The following is a 15,920-nucleotide window of genomic DNA, read 5'->3' as shown; positions in this document are numbered from 1 at the left end:
CACCCCATCCTGTCCTGTCCAGTCCCATCCATGCCATCTCACCCATTTCCTCGGATTATTTATTCTCCTCCCGTATCCAGCATATTTCTCCCCTCTAACCGATCTCTCCCCTTTTCCTTCTTGCAGTTGCAGTAATATTTACCTTGCAGTTGAAATATTGACAAACACGATGTGAATCTCCCTAGAGAGCGCTTTATAAACAAGATAGAGAGGCCAAGGGAAGCCAAGAGCCGTCTGGCTCAGATTGTTTGAATTAGAGCAATTGCGTCCTTCAGCCTCCTCTCTCCTCCCTCCATACATACACACACACACACACACAAACACACATTGACATGTGCGTAGGGTGAAGGAATTGTTACAATCCAGCTGCCTCCCCTCCTAGGCCTGTCTGCCACTGCCAAATGATGATGATGCTGCTGATGAAGTTGCACCGGACAGCATGCCAGCATTGGTCCCATGATGACATCACGGGCTGATGTCATGCAGACGGGTGTGGTGATTGGACAGGCAGCTGAGAGGAGTTATGTGTATCTGTATATGTGTGTTTCTGTGTGTGCATGTGCACATGCACGTGTTAGGGCAGGGTGAAAGTATGCAGCCTCCTCTGGGCTTTTCTGTAGCCAGATTTGGATGGACGCTCTCAATTACATTTGTACCGAAGGAGGAAAAAGATTGAGGAAGAGAAGTTGGAGGCACAGGGGCAGAGGGAAAGGACGAGGAAAGATAAAAAGGAGGAAGGAAAAGGGCGGGGAATTAAGGGAGGCAAAAGAAGAAATTGTGAAAACTTGCAGCAGAAAGACTCTGCTAGTTGCTCTGTGAGGGTGTTGATAGTGAGCATGAGTTCATGCACGTTTAGCAGCTATAAGGACGGCGTACATGTTAGCATACCATTTGTCTTGCACTTATTCAATCACAAACCAAAGTACTGGCCAAATTAAAAGTGTGACCAAATTGGTCTGTTGCTGTAAGAAAGTCAAACCCACCAATGACTGGTGGGATATTTTACAAGACAAGCATGACTCTTGTGGTGTCCCTTTAGAGGAAAAGTCAGGAGGTTAACAAAGTGAATAGTATTCATCCTGTGGGGATGATGCACATCCAAACAGAATTTTCCAACAATCCATCCCAATTATATACTTCTACTATATTTCAGCCTGTTTCAAACAGATTGGCTGCTAAAAGAAAATAAAAAAACGAAGAGGACAAAAAAAAAACATGACTCTGTAGCAATCAGTGAAGTTGAGAGCAATTATACTTAAACTGTGTCAGAGTGTATTTTCCCACCAGGTATAGCCTGTGATTCAGCTATGAGGGAATCCAGAGCGCCACATACAGCACCTACGATAGCATGTTTAATCTAATCTCCTGTAGTGTCCCATAATGATCACCAGATGAATAGATTCCCACTGAAACATGTGTTTTTCCCCATCTTGTCCTATCGCAGAGCTAAACCTGTTGGACTTTGAGTTGCCTGGCTTTCTTGTGGCAGTAAATTGCATGACAAACCACCCACACAGTCCACAAGCGATAAGCATATCAGATGCCTTAGTTACCCATAATTTGATGTTGTTACAACAGTGAAAAAAAGATCACAGTTACCAAATGTGGTAATCACACCATATGAAGTTAAAGATATTATTATCAAAGTGGGTAGGTTATGTTGAAATAGGAACAGTAGTCGAAAAAGGTATACAAGCTTACTTCCTCAAAATAGAGGAAAGGACAATGAGTCTTTATCAGATTGCACGTTAGGTTGATGAGTCATGTCATGAAAGTAGGCCAGTCTAAGAAAAAGACATACAGGTATGCATGCGTGGGATGGAGCTATAGAGATCAGCCAACTACTTTTTCACCTACATGTATGGAGGGCAGTGTGTGTGATCATTCATGTGGTAGGTGGCACAGCTTCAGAATTAGACAGATACAATCATTTTGGCCTGATTTCAACAAAAGGCTGGTTCTGATGCCAGAAGTCAGGCACAATTTATTTACCAACTGACTGCAGGTGCCTCATGTACGAAGAAACTTAACCAATGTAGCTCCTTTTTCACTCACAGAGGTAAACTTGCTCTCAACCTGAGCCTGAAAAACAGATATGAAGAGAGCAAAGTGTAGGGCATAAATTGTATACTGTCACATGGTATAAATATCTGCCATCATGGACAGGAGCGTTCTATTTGGAGAGAATGAAAGCTGAAGTTAAGGTATCACAAATACTACTCACAGACCAGTGAGAGATTTCATGAATGGTATAAATATACTTTGTCTTAATACCTACAGCTGCTGAGCTGAGAGCACCGCGAATGAGTGTTACATAATTTAGGGGTTTGTTTTGCTGCTATGACGCAACTTCAAATATGGCCCCACAAACCCAGGAGGTTACTTTATAGACATGTAATTTACTTTTATAAGCCCCAACTTTAGTAGTTTGAGAGTCAAAGATGAAGGAAGAAAAATAACTCTGCCAATGTTTGCACGGTCCACTTGAGCAATGCTCCACAGCAGAATGATAAAAGCTTATATGAGGAAAATCTTGGCACAGCGTCTCAGAATAAGAATCAGGATCAGAAATAGTTTTATTGCCAGGTATGTGTAAACATACTGGTAATTTGACTGCGGTGTTTCTATCTTGGACAAGGGAAAGACAAAAAGAAATAAAAAATAAAAAAGGAAATCTATATATACATACACATACATTGAAAGCAGAAATATTTGTCTTGGGATATGGTACAATAGGGCAATAGTGTGCAATTGCTCATGAGGTTGTAAGGTGGCTTATGCGGAGATCTGGAAGACAGCCAGGGGGAAGAAACAGTTTTTGCTAACAGAGCTCTGTAGTGCCTACCAGAGGGAAGCAGTCAGAACAGTTTGTGTCCGGGGTGTGCAGCTATGGTACCTGCCCGATTCCTGACTCTGGACTTGCAATGGTCGGCAGGGCAGGTCGGCCCCAGTGATCTTCTCTGTACACCTTATGGCCGGTGGCTGATCCAAACCAGACAGTGATGGAACATTAGATCCAAAGCATCATCACAAAGAAAAGACTAATCTGTCACTTTACTTAGCATATATCTGTGTGTGCTTTGTTATTGGCCAGAAGAATGAAATCAAATGCACTCACTCACCTGATATTTTCACAGGGGCACTTATTTTCTTTCTTGAGGTGAGTAGGACGAGAAGATTACCTGCCTGACTAACCCCTGGAACGAAACAAAGACTTGATATGAGTGAGATATAATGGATTAATTAGTGGCAGACAGTTTCTTCCTGCTTCACAAAATTAATGGACTGCCGTGATATCAGTCTCCCACTTCTGGGCAAGAAAGCAAATAAACCAATTTCTCTACTTGTCATTTTTCCAGAACATACTACACACACATATGTGGTGCCAGACAGCAGGATATCAGCCACATCGTTACACTTGACAGGTGGAGTGGACATGAGTGTACTGAGGTCTGCAGTTGTTGATCCCTAGCCAGGAGTGTGTGGGTTCCCCTCCTCTGCCAGCACCATGTCAAACTTTGGCACAGTGCTCCACATCCTCTGGTGGGCGGGGAGGTTCGGTGTAATCTGGTGATGAAGAGAACCATCATGTCAGAAGAGAGAGGGAGGGTTTAAGAGGCCTGTAAAAACCACAGATGTTGCCTGAAGTAAAATTGTATGCCTCAATGGGTGTAAGTTGTCCAGCATGTATGAAGGTACGTGTGCTCAAACTGGTGCACGTAGAGAGGCAGTGGGCGTGTGTGCATTCCTTTATCGGGGTCGAGTCTTTCTTGTGTGCATCCTTCCAGCTGACAGGAGCTTCCTGCTGTAGTAATTGTCTTTTTTTAGCCGGGGTGAAGTGATGGCAAACAGACAAGCACACCAAAATCACCTGCTAGTTGGTGAAGATGACTAAGACGCTCTGACAGACAGTTGAGGAAAGAGAAAGAGAAAAGACTGGACTAAGTGCTTTGAGGTGTGTGTTATAACGTGAACGTTAAAATGTCTGCGATCCTCGAGGCCAATCAGTTAAAACTCTTTAATCATCCTGAAGTGGAAGCAGCCGCTGAAAACATTGCATAAGTCCTGCTTCATTTTGTTTCTCTTGAACTACACTTATCTCAATCAAGGACCCCATAAAAGGAGCCCTGTATTGTTACTGAACAGAATAGTAACAAGATTAGGCCTGGCTCGGCTTTGTGTGTGTGCAATAACTCCACCTCGGTGTGGCATTCATAGAACACAGGCCTGGGTCACAGTTAAACAGGAGAAAGGATAAAATAAAGCAACAGCAGGACTCTTATCCAACGCTCCCCTCCCTTCTCCTTTCCTTCCTCCGAAATCAGATCTAAGCTCTGGCCTGTCGCTCCCCATGGTCCCCCAAAGAGGTGGGGGGGGGGGGGGGGGGGTCTGTCTGTCCTCAGCGCTTCCTCTCCGGCCTTGCCAACACGGGTGGTGCCGTGGCTGTTACGTAAATGAAGGTTGAAGGCGCGATGTTATGAGCTCATCGCCCCACTCTGACCGACATTATGCCTGCCCACTTTTCTCCAGCTGGGCTCAAGCTCCATGACTGTTCCTCCCTTCCTGAGTGCATCCTGTCCTGTAGTGAAAGTCAGTCTGAGTCTGAGGTTAAGTCATGTTCTTATTGCAATAGAGGCATATACAAAGGGTTGGAAACAATAACACTGAGTCTGTTGTTATGTCATAAAAATCCCATATCATAATGGATCATAATGGATTCCATAAAAATGATTTAACAGCTAACATGTTCAAAACAGAGAAAAAATGTTTCACAAAGTAAAAATTTGTGGAGAACCTATTGTAATGGGTTGCATTGCATCACACATGTAGATGGAGTTTTGGATATCCGGCTAAGTTATATAAACGTACTTCTAGTTTCACAACTTTAGTTTCACAACTAAATATGTTTAACTACAAAAGGCTTCAAACAAGGAACTATCATCTTCCGTGAAATGAAACCAGAAATGTAATAATCACACAATCATTGCCTAGATGTGTCAACATCTGTCTCAAGCTGTCAGTCCAGCCCTTCGGTCTAGATGCTGTCTACCACACATATACAGTGAAGGTTTTTTATGAAACTTTGTATTGGTACTCATGGTCCACTGTATGAATCATAATTGGCTTTGACGATCCCTTGACTATTCTGAAATTCTTCTTGTGGTTGACATTTTTGGGTTTTTAGTGAGCTGTAAATTACAATTATTGGATGGATAGCCATAACATTTGGTAAAGTCGTTAATGTTCCCATCGGGATCATTTATAATACGAAATAGCTCAATCCTAAGGTCTTTAAGTCTTAGCGTCAAAACGGCAATTTGTCCTATACTTTGGTTTATGACTAAGTACCTGCAGAATTAATAGCCTTCCCATTAGCCCCAGACTAATCTTTGCGTTCAGTGCCAACTAACAAATGATAGCATGGGGGTATAAGCGCTTGATTTCAAACATGGGGGGATGATCTATTTCAGCTAAAGCACTCTCAGCCCAACTGTCTCTCGCACAAAGACCAATTCTCTCTTAGGCTATTTTAAACTGGTCTGACTGAAATGGGGCAATATGAGCAAATATAATATTATGACACCATGCCACAATTCACCCTTTATCTTGGAATTTTTCAGGATTTGGATTGGTTCTTTCAATCTCTGACGATAGCCTGGAAAACTGTGTCTTTGTGCTTATCAATCAAAGCATCAGTGGACTCAAACAGGAAATGTTTTTTTAATGACCATGCTGGCCTTGTACCGTAACGCTGTGCTAGCCAATTAGCTGCCAATAATTACATGCTTGTGTGTATTTTAGAAATGGACCTTGGCTCTGGGCTCAGTTATTTGTTTAGTTTAGACACTGAGGAGGACAAAATCACAAAAGTCTCTTTGAAAAGCTCCTCAGGTGCATTTTGTCACTGCGGTCTTGCGGTCGTATCCAATTAAACTGCGCCATGAAGCTAGCATTCTGGGATCCACTTAGCATTTCTTATTGCAAAACTGTGCTGTAGTCTTTTTAATGCTGTAGTTGGTCAGGACATGGAGTGGAGACCAAGTGGCGCACAGAAACAAAGATAACCATCAAATTCCTCCCTTCAGCGACAAGGACTGTCTCTGTTTCTCACTTTTTGTGGCTTCGGCCATGTTCTTCATAGAAAAAGGTGCCTTTTGACACTGAGCTGAATAAAATAGTTTATGGAGAAGGAAAATGAGAAAATGCTATCACAGCATTAAGCTGAGGAATGAGTGTTATAGAAACCATATCTATCTTAATACTTTAATGTGCGAGTGCAGCGTTTTCTTAATGTGTGCTTGGCTCCTTTCCTTTGCCATATTTTCAGGCTCATAAAAGGCAAAAAGGGAGTTCATACGACGATTTTAAAAGTTAATCATACCTCAAAAAACAAATTCGCTAATTTGTGAGCAAACAGCTAACATCACTTTAGCGCCTACACTAAAAAGTGGGGAGACAAGATCGGCAAGTTGTCCACCTGGCGTGGCTGATGTTTGCACTGTATATTACCTTTCTCAAGAGTATGGGCTGAACCTTATGTAATACTGTATCTTTATCATACATTTTTTTTATTTCCTTTCTAAGTGAAGCTGCTCAGTCACCACTTTCTTGATCCTCTGCTACCATTTTCTTGTTTGCTGTCACTATTACTGAGCCTGTGTGTGTGTGTCGTTTAAGATAAAAGGTTGCTCCTATCTGTGGGCAGAGGGTGTGTACATCAGATCAGCACGCACATTATCGGAAGTGAATATTTACTCTCTGGCCCTGTGCCCGAGCTTCTATCTCATGATGGCATCTTGGCATCTGATGTGGTCTCCCTGTTCATTAAACATGTTAAGCAGTCACACTTTAACCCATGCCTAAGTCAAGTTTTTTCTTCTGAATTTCAATTATATCCTATATGACAAGCTGATGCAGTGACAGATTTGATACTTTAAGATGCCAAGTGTAATAGTCTCGCTGGCATTGCAAACTGTGGCATTAGAATTTAGGTAACACCCTCATTATATCTTAATGGGGCTGTAAGAGTGACATAATCCTACAGAGACCCTCGACTCAGTGGAAAACCCCCCTTTGCCGATGATCTTTCCTCGACCCGCAGTTGTACTGCGCTCTCAACACCTGTTTGTCTCCATTCTGAAGCTTTTTTCCTGCTCTGTCTTTCCCTTTTTTTTCCCTCTCTTCACATCACATGCCTCTATTCAAGCCCTTGTTGTTCTGCAGCCTTTTCCCCTCTCTATTAGCTTGCTTTACAAGTTCACCTTCAGGCTCTTCACTCCTTTCCGACAATAAAAAGAAAAAAGAAAAAAAAAAAAACCCCACTGCGCCGTAAAAACGAAAAAGAAACTCTTCACAGCAGAACATTTCCATGGAGATGCATTATCTACATAATGATATGAGCCTGACTGCTACTCTGAGTTGTTCTCTTTTGTTTTGTTTTGTTTTGTTTTTTTTTTTAACGCAACTGTAATTCGCAAAATCCTGGAACTGGGAGCAAACAGCACAGCAACAGCAATGATGGTGATGATGATGTTGATGATGAAGACAATAATAGTGGTACGAGTAATGGAATACTACTCTTAAGTCTGAGGCGGCTGCTTACGCACATATCAGAGTGAGTCACAGGGAAGGGAGGGGGCTCCTCCCTCTGCAGCACGGTGGTGAGTTATTAAAATAGTGAGGAGAAAAAACTGGTTTGACAGACAGTTACACAATCTGGATTCTTTTGTTGTGGAACGCAGGGAAAGTAGAGATGAATGTGCTGATGTGTGCTATGTGGGTATATGACTGAACTGTACTAAGAAGTTAAAAAGGGAGGACATGAGAAGAGGGTGTAAAGGAATGAGGAGGATCAATGGAAATCAACAGAAATCAGTGATATTGAGATGATATGTTGAATTTCTCACATTAAAGGATGATTATGCCGTATTTTCATAGTTTTGACCATCATTTATCTGGGAACACTGACATTGCTGAAGTGGATTAACATGAGGCAGGAAACAATTGGTGATCAGGAAAACTGGCAGTTAAGATAGATTATCCAGTTTGATTTCTATTTACCTTGATTTTCTCTTCCCAGAAAACTTGACTAAGCCGAGGTGACTAAGGTAGATGGTGAAAACCATGATGCCAAGCCCATCTGTAGTTCACTTAACAACTAATTCATGGATTTTCAATAAAATTAGTTTTTCTTGTTTTCTCTTTAGATCCATCATGATTTCAAAATCTCCCTTTGTTCAGTTTTTTGGGTCAGACCCATAAAACCAATGACATCCCCATCAAAACCATTTTGTGTCTGTTTCCCTTAGCATGCTAACTTGCTAAATTACGCTGTGCCTGCTAAACATTATAAGCATTAAGCATTTAGCTCAAATTATCTTACCACCAGCTTAAAGGTGTTAACTTGTTGAGTACAATCTGACTTATTACTTAAATTATTTATCTTGACTAAAGAAATATGTGTTGACAAACTATACAGTCCCCAAGGCGGTCCTGAAACCAGTGGGAAAAAGATGGATTGCTCCAAAAATAGTTTTCCCTGCAGTGGCTCTGTGTCAGAAAGTTATAACTGACACAGAAAACCATATTCTTCCAATGTATACAAAACACTGCTATTCACATGTCTCTTTTAGACACACACAACCATATGTATGTAGAATGAGGAAATGATGAGACTCATAGCTCTGGGGTCTATGTGAATGCAGGCTCAAGTCATTTGGTCCTAACAACACCTCATTCACAACGCCCTGTTGATTGTCCTTCCCTTCACGTCATCCCATCAACTGTAAAGCCAGCTCATGCACTTTATTTGCTCTTGTGCAGGATGTAGCCCCTGACTTATTTAATAAGAAAATACAAATACAACACCAAATGAATAAGTCCTTTATTGTCAGCACGGCTGTTCTTTAAATGGCAGAATGACTTTTTCTTGTTGTGTGTGAATGTGGTGACACTGGTTCTGAAACCTCCAAGACTAATAAAAAGTTGTATTTTTCCCTCAGCATACAGAGTGGAGGTGTGTATGAGCATGTGTGTGCATATGCTTGGTTGGTGTTTGCATGCCCATTTCGTTCTGGCTTTGTTTTTTTGTTTTTTTTGTTTTTTTGAAGTTCCATAATATGTCTACATTTCACCACAGAGCAGCGTCCTGCATCATATTTTCCCTGTTACAGATGCAGCTAGCTCACGTCTGCCATGTATGTGAGCAAGCATACATACTGTAGGTTGGCATTGAGCAGTAATGGAACAAGTGCACACACACGCACACACACACACAGTCAACAAGCTGGAGAGCTTCCACTGTGGCTGTAAGGTCTATAAACCAAGGCAGGGCAACGAGGTCACACAGTTAGAAACACAACTGCTGTGTGAGTCACAGCGTTCTCTTAAAAAGTTTGGTGGCTTGAGGTATTATTGGAAAGGCACACAAGAAATCCATATAATGTTAAAGCTAAAAAAAAAAAGAAAAAAAAAAAAGGTGTGTTTCAAGAGAGTTATCCAAACTATTTGAATCTTTCATCTCATGAAACTAAACTGGCATGTTCCAATTTGACACGTTTCTACATGTTACAGCAAATTATTATTTGAACACCTGCACCTTGTAGCTTCACTACAATAATGACCAAATCATGGCAAAATCTTTTCACGCTGTCCTACTTTCTGTCTCGCTAGGGTTAGGGTTAGGGTTAACCCAGTTGTTAGGGTTAACCCTAACCCTAACCTTAACATCAAATAAACCATTAAACGGCACAGAATAGCGCCTTCTGTGTGCTGACCAGATAGACGAAAAAGGTCAGTAAGCAAAAGGAAATCTGTGCTTTGATAATCTATGAGGGGATTTCTTAAAGAGTGAACTTGATTTGTGTCAGTGCTGTTAAATATTAGTTCTGCTGTTGTAAACTAACACTGTGATCCAAATAGTTTCTAAGCTTTGTCTCTATGAGTACCATGTACATTGTGCCAGCGTATGAAAAATGAGGGGACTGATGTAACTGTGATGAAGTGTTGACCATAAATCATCAATTCCAGTGGTCTTATTTCTTATTTATGCTTTTGTTCAATACCTTAATTAATAACAAGAATTAATTTTTTTCTCATTCAGGCCATCTTTACACAATTTTGTTTCCCACCAAAGATCAATGAAATCTGTGGGGAAGAAACAAAACATTCAGAGTGCTAAAACAGACTTCCATGTTTTTCCACTAATGGCCAAGCTTTAATGATTACCATGCTTTTTTTCAAAATTACGGGCATTTATATGGAAGGTTTTGCCAAGGAAATCCTAATGTAATTCTGAGTGTTCTGTTTCTTTTCTTTTTTTTTAACTGAAGTCTATTTGATCATTAACAATTTGTTCAAACTATTTTCATGCACAGTGTAGTCAGGATCGCAGTTTCTATTAAATCATACAATCTCTGATGTCTTTTCAAAAATGTCCACGAACGGAAAGAGTTCTGCTGATGTGGCAAATTTCCCGTTTTGGTTCTAAAGAAATCCATCTGAACCTACTAATTTAGCTCACTTCTAACAGCCAATTTTCTCAAGACTCATTAAATCCATGTGTCTAATGAAGAGCCTGTGTAGTAACTGCTTTCCCTCTCTCACTCTGTACACGTGTGTTTAGTGTTGGAACTCTGCTTTGGTCTCAGTGAAATAGTTTGATATTTTGGGATTTGCTATCTGATACTATTCTATACTATACTATACTATAGTATAGTATAGTATACTATACTATACTATTCATAACTGCACACTAAACAAATAGTTGCTATCTCGGCATAACGTAGTATAAAGACGCGAACAATATAATAAGAGGAAAAATCGAATCCGCCACATAATCATGATGGTGAACAAAATCTGTCTACTAAAGAAACATGTCTGTAAGCTCACAAATTAACACACAATGTTGGTTTGCTGGTTATGATAAGAAATATTTTGTACATAGACAACTATAGTTGAAATAACTGTCATTTTTATACTCAAGTTATTTTGTATGCATTTCACCAAAAAAGAGGTAAACGTTAATTAAAGTTGTAGGTGGGTTTCGGTAACTTACAAAGTCCAATTGTTTCTCCATTTCTTGTCTTTCCCTGCCAGTGAGCACTGTAGCGAAGTTAATGGCCGCTGGCTCCAACTTCATACTTCTGCACATACAGGCTTTTGGAGCACTATCAATCTTTTCATCCAACTCTTGGCAAGAAAGCAAATAAGCATGTTTCCCTTAATGTCAAATTTTTCCTTCAAGGGGATTGATTACTGTATCTCAGCTGTCCCACAAAGAAAATTTGATCTAAAATCCATCCAGTTCAACATGCAAAGATAATACTTTTACCATTTAGGCCCCTTTGCCAGCCTCAATTGTCCTAGTGATAAATGGCATTGAATCAAATCCTAACAATCAATATAAATTTGACCAGAAAGGCCATTTATGACATTTTATTTCATAGTTAAGTATTTCATTGAGCCAAAATAGCTCTGTGATTGTGAGCGAGTGAGTGAGCGGGTGAGGGAGGGAGACAGTGTGGAGAGACGAGTGAGGGGGGAGTGTTAGTTCATGAGCTGCGGTGGCCCATCTGGTTTGAGTTACTGTAACCCCCCTCCTCAATTAGACTCAGCATGATGTCAATAAAACGTCAGACTGGAGAAACTATCATTTAAATTGGGCCTGTCAAGTATTGTTCTTTCCTCAGCATTCCAGCGGGGAGAATCAATCTGAAATGATTTGTTGTTTGATTAAGGTTACCACAGTGTGCCATTTGTGATTTGATTTGGGCACTTGCCTTCAAATGTTGCCATAAAAGTTTTGCTTATTACTGGGGTATATATATGTCTATGCATATATATATATATGACACTGCATACGTCATGGAGGTGAAATGCAACTATTTGCTTCTAATGACTCGTTTTACTGAAAAAATAAATTACTAAAAAAATGAAGTTACATTTGTGAAAACTGCTTTACATTGTTAATTCAGCCCAAGTTTCATCAGTCCAGTATATATATCAAAAAAAAAAAAAAAAAGAAAAAAGAGCAACGGCTCTTCATTTGGATCTGTCATACATAAAAAAAAAACAAATGTTAAACGTATATATCCTCCTGTCATTTATCTTTCTGTTCTTACAGTACATAGAGAAAATGTGAATTCTTCAGTCGTTTGGGAATGGTGATTAATTATGATTAATCAAGTCATCAAAACTTTGCTCATATGAAATAATCAAAACGAGATGTAAGCAGTTCCCTCCTAGAGAGAAGGCGACATGGTGTGAGAGCGGTTAGCATTGTTGCGCCGGCATGTCCTTACTATTTCCTTCGCTACTACTACTTCTACTACTTTCCATACCCCCTTGTTAGTTTGGACCCAGTGAACTGGACACAAAAAACACCAAAAACAAAACAAACTATTTGGGGGAAATACTGCAATACTGTTGGGATAAACTTTCTGAAGAATCTAGGATACCTAATTATGCTGAGTGGAAAACAAGCCATAAATAAATCAGTTTCCATTTTAAATATAATTTTTTTCTGACTAGATAGAGATTTAAAGAAATAGTGGTGACAGTTCTGTTTCTTTTCTTTTATTACAAAGCAAATTTATGAGGAGTTTTTCGTGGGAGTTGCCCAACAAGACTCTCTCTTCTCTCTGACAAACCATGGATCATCCTGCAGCGCCTATGTGCTGATATTCAGGATTATTACTGTCATTTTACATTTCTGAATGGTTCTACCAATGGCAGGCATGTTTTTACAGAAGCAGTCCAGAGCCTGAAAAACGCCAGTCCATGGAAAAGTTCACACATTCCCAACCACTCCCACTGGGAAAACAGGAGAGTCCACACCTTCTTAGGAACGCAGAGGCCTACTACCATGAAGTCTGACAGCAATTACCACACAAATTTCTGCATATTATAATGCCAAACACTTAATCTGTACACCTCCACTCAGTGGAGTTCGGCTGGTCTGGAGATCATCAGGATGTTGGCTATTTTAGAGTTCTAACTGTAAACGCTATCCATTTAAACTATTTTGACTTCCACTAAATCTGTCACGGAGCTCAAAATTCACATTACATATGCTTAAAATTCCAAGTGCAATGATACAAGGCTCAAAGCCCTGTAAATCACAAACATCACACTGCATGTCTCTGTTACCAAACCTCTGAGCTGCAATCACGTTATGTCTCAAATTCCAACGATCGCAAACATAAAGATTTCATCAAGTGTTGTGAAAATCTAACAGCCATGGTTTAACAGCCATACATCGAGAGTATAGGCAGCAGCCTTTGACTCTGTGCCAGAGTACTCTTGACGGTTTAAAAAAAAAATAAAAAATTCTGATTGCCATAATGGGTGTGCAGCAGCGGTCTGTTACAGACTCATACAGAGAAATAAAAAACTTAAATGCTCGCCTGTTTCTAGAGGAACCTCTCTAACGCTGTAAAGCTGTGGTCTTGGTTTACTGAAAGCCAGGTCACTCTGCTTTTATGATACAAGCGTAACTAAAAGGCTTCATTTTAAATTAGATTTTTCTACATTGCTCATGTTCATCTGAAATATACCTTATAAGCCACAGATACAGAAAAAGGTCAAATAATGGATGCAGAAAGATAGCAATTGGCTTTTTGTTTAATATGTTGCTCGTGTCAAATTGGCAATAAGCTGAGCTGCTTGAATAATGTTCTCTAAATGTTCAACTGTTCCTGGTTGGCTCATGAATGTAATTCTTGTTTTTCGTTCGCCACATGTTGTCATGATGTCTGAAATAGTTCCATTTATTCATGATTTTTTCCCTGCACCTGCAGTTTAGACACAGATGACTTAGTCACTTTGGAGCTCAGTTAATTGTCTCCTATTGTGTTTTAAACTTTGAAAACTCCTATCAAAGTACTGATTGCCAGAATACTTTTATGGTTGACAGATGCTGCTGACTGGTATACAACCTCAGATGACCCATTTTCAAAGTCACTGAAGAGCTGCAGGAATTAACTTGATTGTTGTTTACATTACGTTGTCTGTATGCTGCATAGGTGCAGAACTGGAAGGCATATAATAAATTTTTTCATCCCTAAATAAATCATAAATTTGTTATTCCTAAAAGTGTTACAGGCAGTGCGGGGCAAGAAGGCCGTGGGTTCGGTTCCCAGGTCTGAGGTCTTTCTGTGTACAGTGTGCATGCTTTCCCTGTGCCTGCGTGGGTTTCCTCCAGGTACTCCGCTGTCCAAAAACATACACAAAAACAACACTCAATTGTCCGTAGGTGTGAGTGTGAGTGGTTGTTTGGTTCCGTATGTTGGCTCTGCGTTAGACTGTCAACCTGACCGGGGTGTACTCCACTCTCGCCAATGTGAGCTGGGATTGACTCCAGCAGTCCCTGTGACCCGGAAATGGATAAACGATAGAAGATGAATGAATATAATTGTTACAATAGCATTATTTCAGTGGATTCAGATATGCTTTTGGCCTTCATTTGCATTTCATCATAAGGCTCAAAGATCTGAGTTATTTGTGAACACAATTCTATCTTTTTCTGTCAGCCAAAGCTCGGTTCACCTCGTTCAAATGTTTTTTAAAAATAATGAGGTCAATATTTAATTTGGCTCAAACTCTGGCTTATTGCAGCAACAGCACAATACTATCTTAACCTAGTATCCAAGGTTTACCAAGCAGAGACAATGGGCTGGACCCAGACAATAAGGAAAGTTCTACCTCAAAACTCTGACGGATACATTGTACAAAACAATGTGCCTGTCACATTTAAAATATAACAAGTTGTACAATTAAACAATGATCACAACCATCCGTAACCATCCGCCGTTCCTGTTTTTACCTATAGGTTTTTGTGTCTGTAATGTGTTAGCCAAACATCAATTGGTACTTTGTCAATTGAAATGAAATTACAGTTAATATAAACTGCATGATAATCTACATTTCCACTGTGAATGAGAAAAAGTCAGAAATTACAGTTTATGACGTGAGGCTGGTCGTGATTTTGCTGGTAGTGAGACAAATGCAGATTGAGACATAAGCCAGTCCAAGTTCTCTGTATGTCAACAAGGTGAGCTCATGGGAAGTCCCTGATTCTCCCATGTCAGACAGACAGAGAAACACATTCTCTCCAGTTCTGGCAGTCCAGTCCCAAGCCTTTTCTTTTTAGAGGCTTCTAATCCTGGCGGGTCCAAGGCCTGACGTCACAGGGCCCACCCCCCCCACCTTTCTGTCTGCTGTTATGCTGTACCCACACTGTCATTTCCTCCACTGCGCAAGAACACCAATCTCTGCTCCGCTCTTTCTTCTGACGTCCCAGTATCTGATTGAAACAGTCTGTCTGGGTGAGAAAGCAAAGCTTTAGCAAAGGGAGTTGCTGAGTGAATATCTGGGCTGGTATGAGGTTACAGGGCACCCAACCAGGCTCTCTCACTTTCCTTCATTTGCTCTCCCCCTCTTCCCCTGTTGTATGTCTCTTATTTGGCTCTCAGTTACATCATGTGACCAGGAAGCATGGCTCCCCTCCATTTCCCCTCCTGACAGAAAGGAAATATTGTAACAGAGGGGGCTGGAGCTGGGCTCTGTTACGTCACTGGTTAAAAATAACTGGCATATTTAAGGCTGCCGAGGAATCCCAGGGCAGGCAAAGGCTGGACAGCCTGCCGCCCGGCAGGAGCTCTCTCTTCCCTCTCAGTCTCTCTCTCGCTGACTTTTTCTCTCGGCTTCCACTTCCAAAGCCAATTCACTTCAGGCAAGCCCTGCAACACGACCACGACCACCACCATATTTTCCCAAACCAATTGAAAGCCGCCACCAAATATATGACACAATAAAGCTCAGTGTTGGTTGGGAACATCGCAACCTGGCCTGTCCAGTTATAAAAGTCTGGCAGGGATTGTCCAAACAAGACAGCCTCCAATGACTCAGACCTCATCCAT

Source organism: Echeneis naucrates, chromosome 12, assembly GCF_900963305.1.
Source record: "Echeneis naucrates chromosome 12, fEcheNa1.1, whole genome shotgun sequence".
NCBI lineage: Eukaryota > Metazoa > Chordata > Actinopteri > Carangiformes > Echeneidae > Echeneis > Echeneis naucrates.
The sequence above is the reverse complement of the archived record's forward strand: the minus strand, read 5'-3'. Positions refer to the sequence as shown.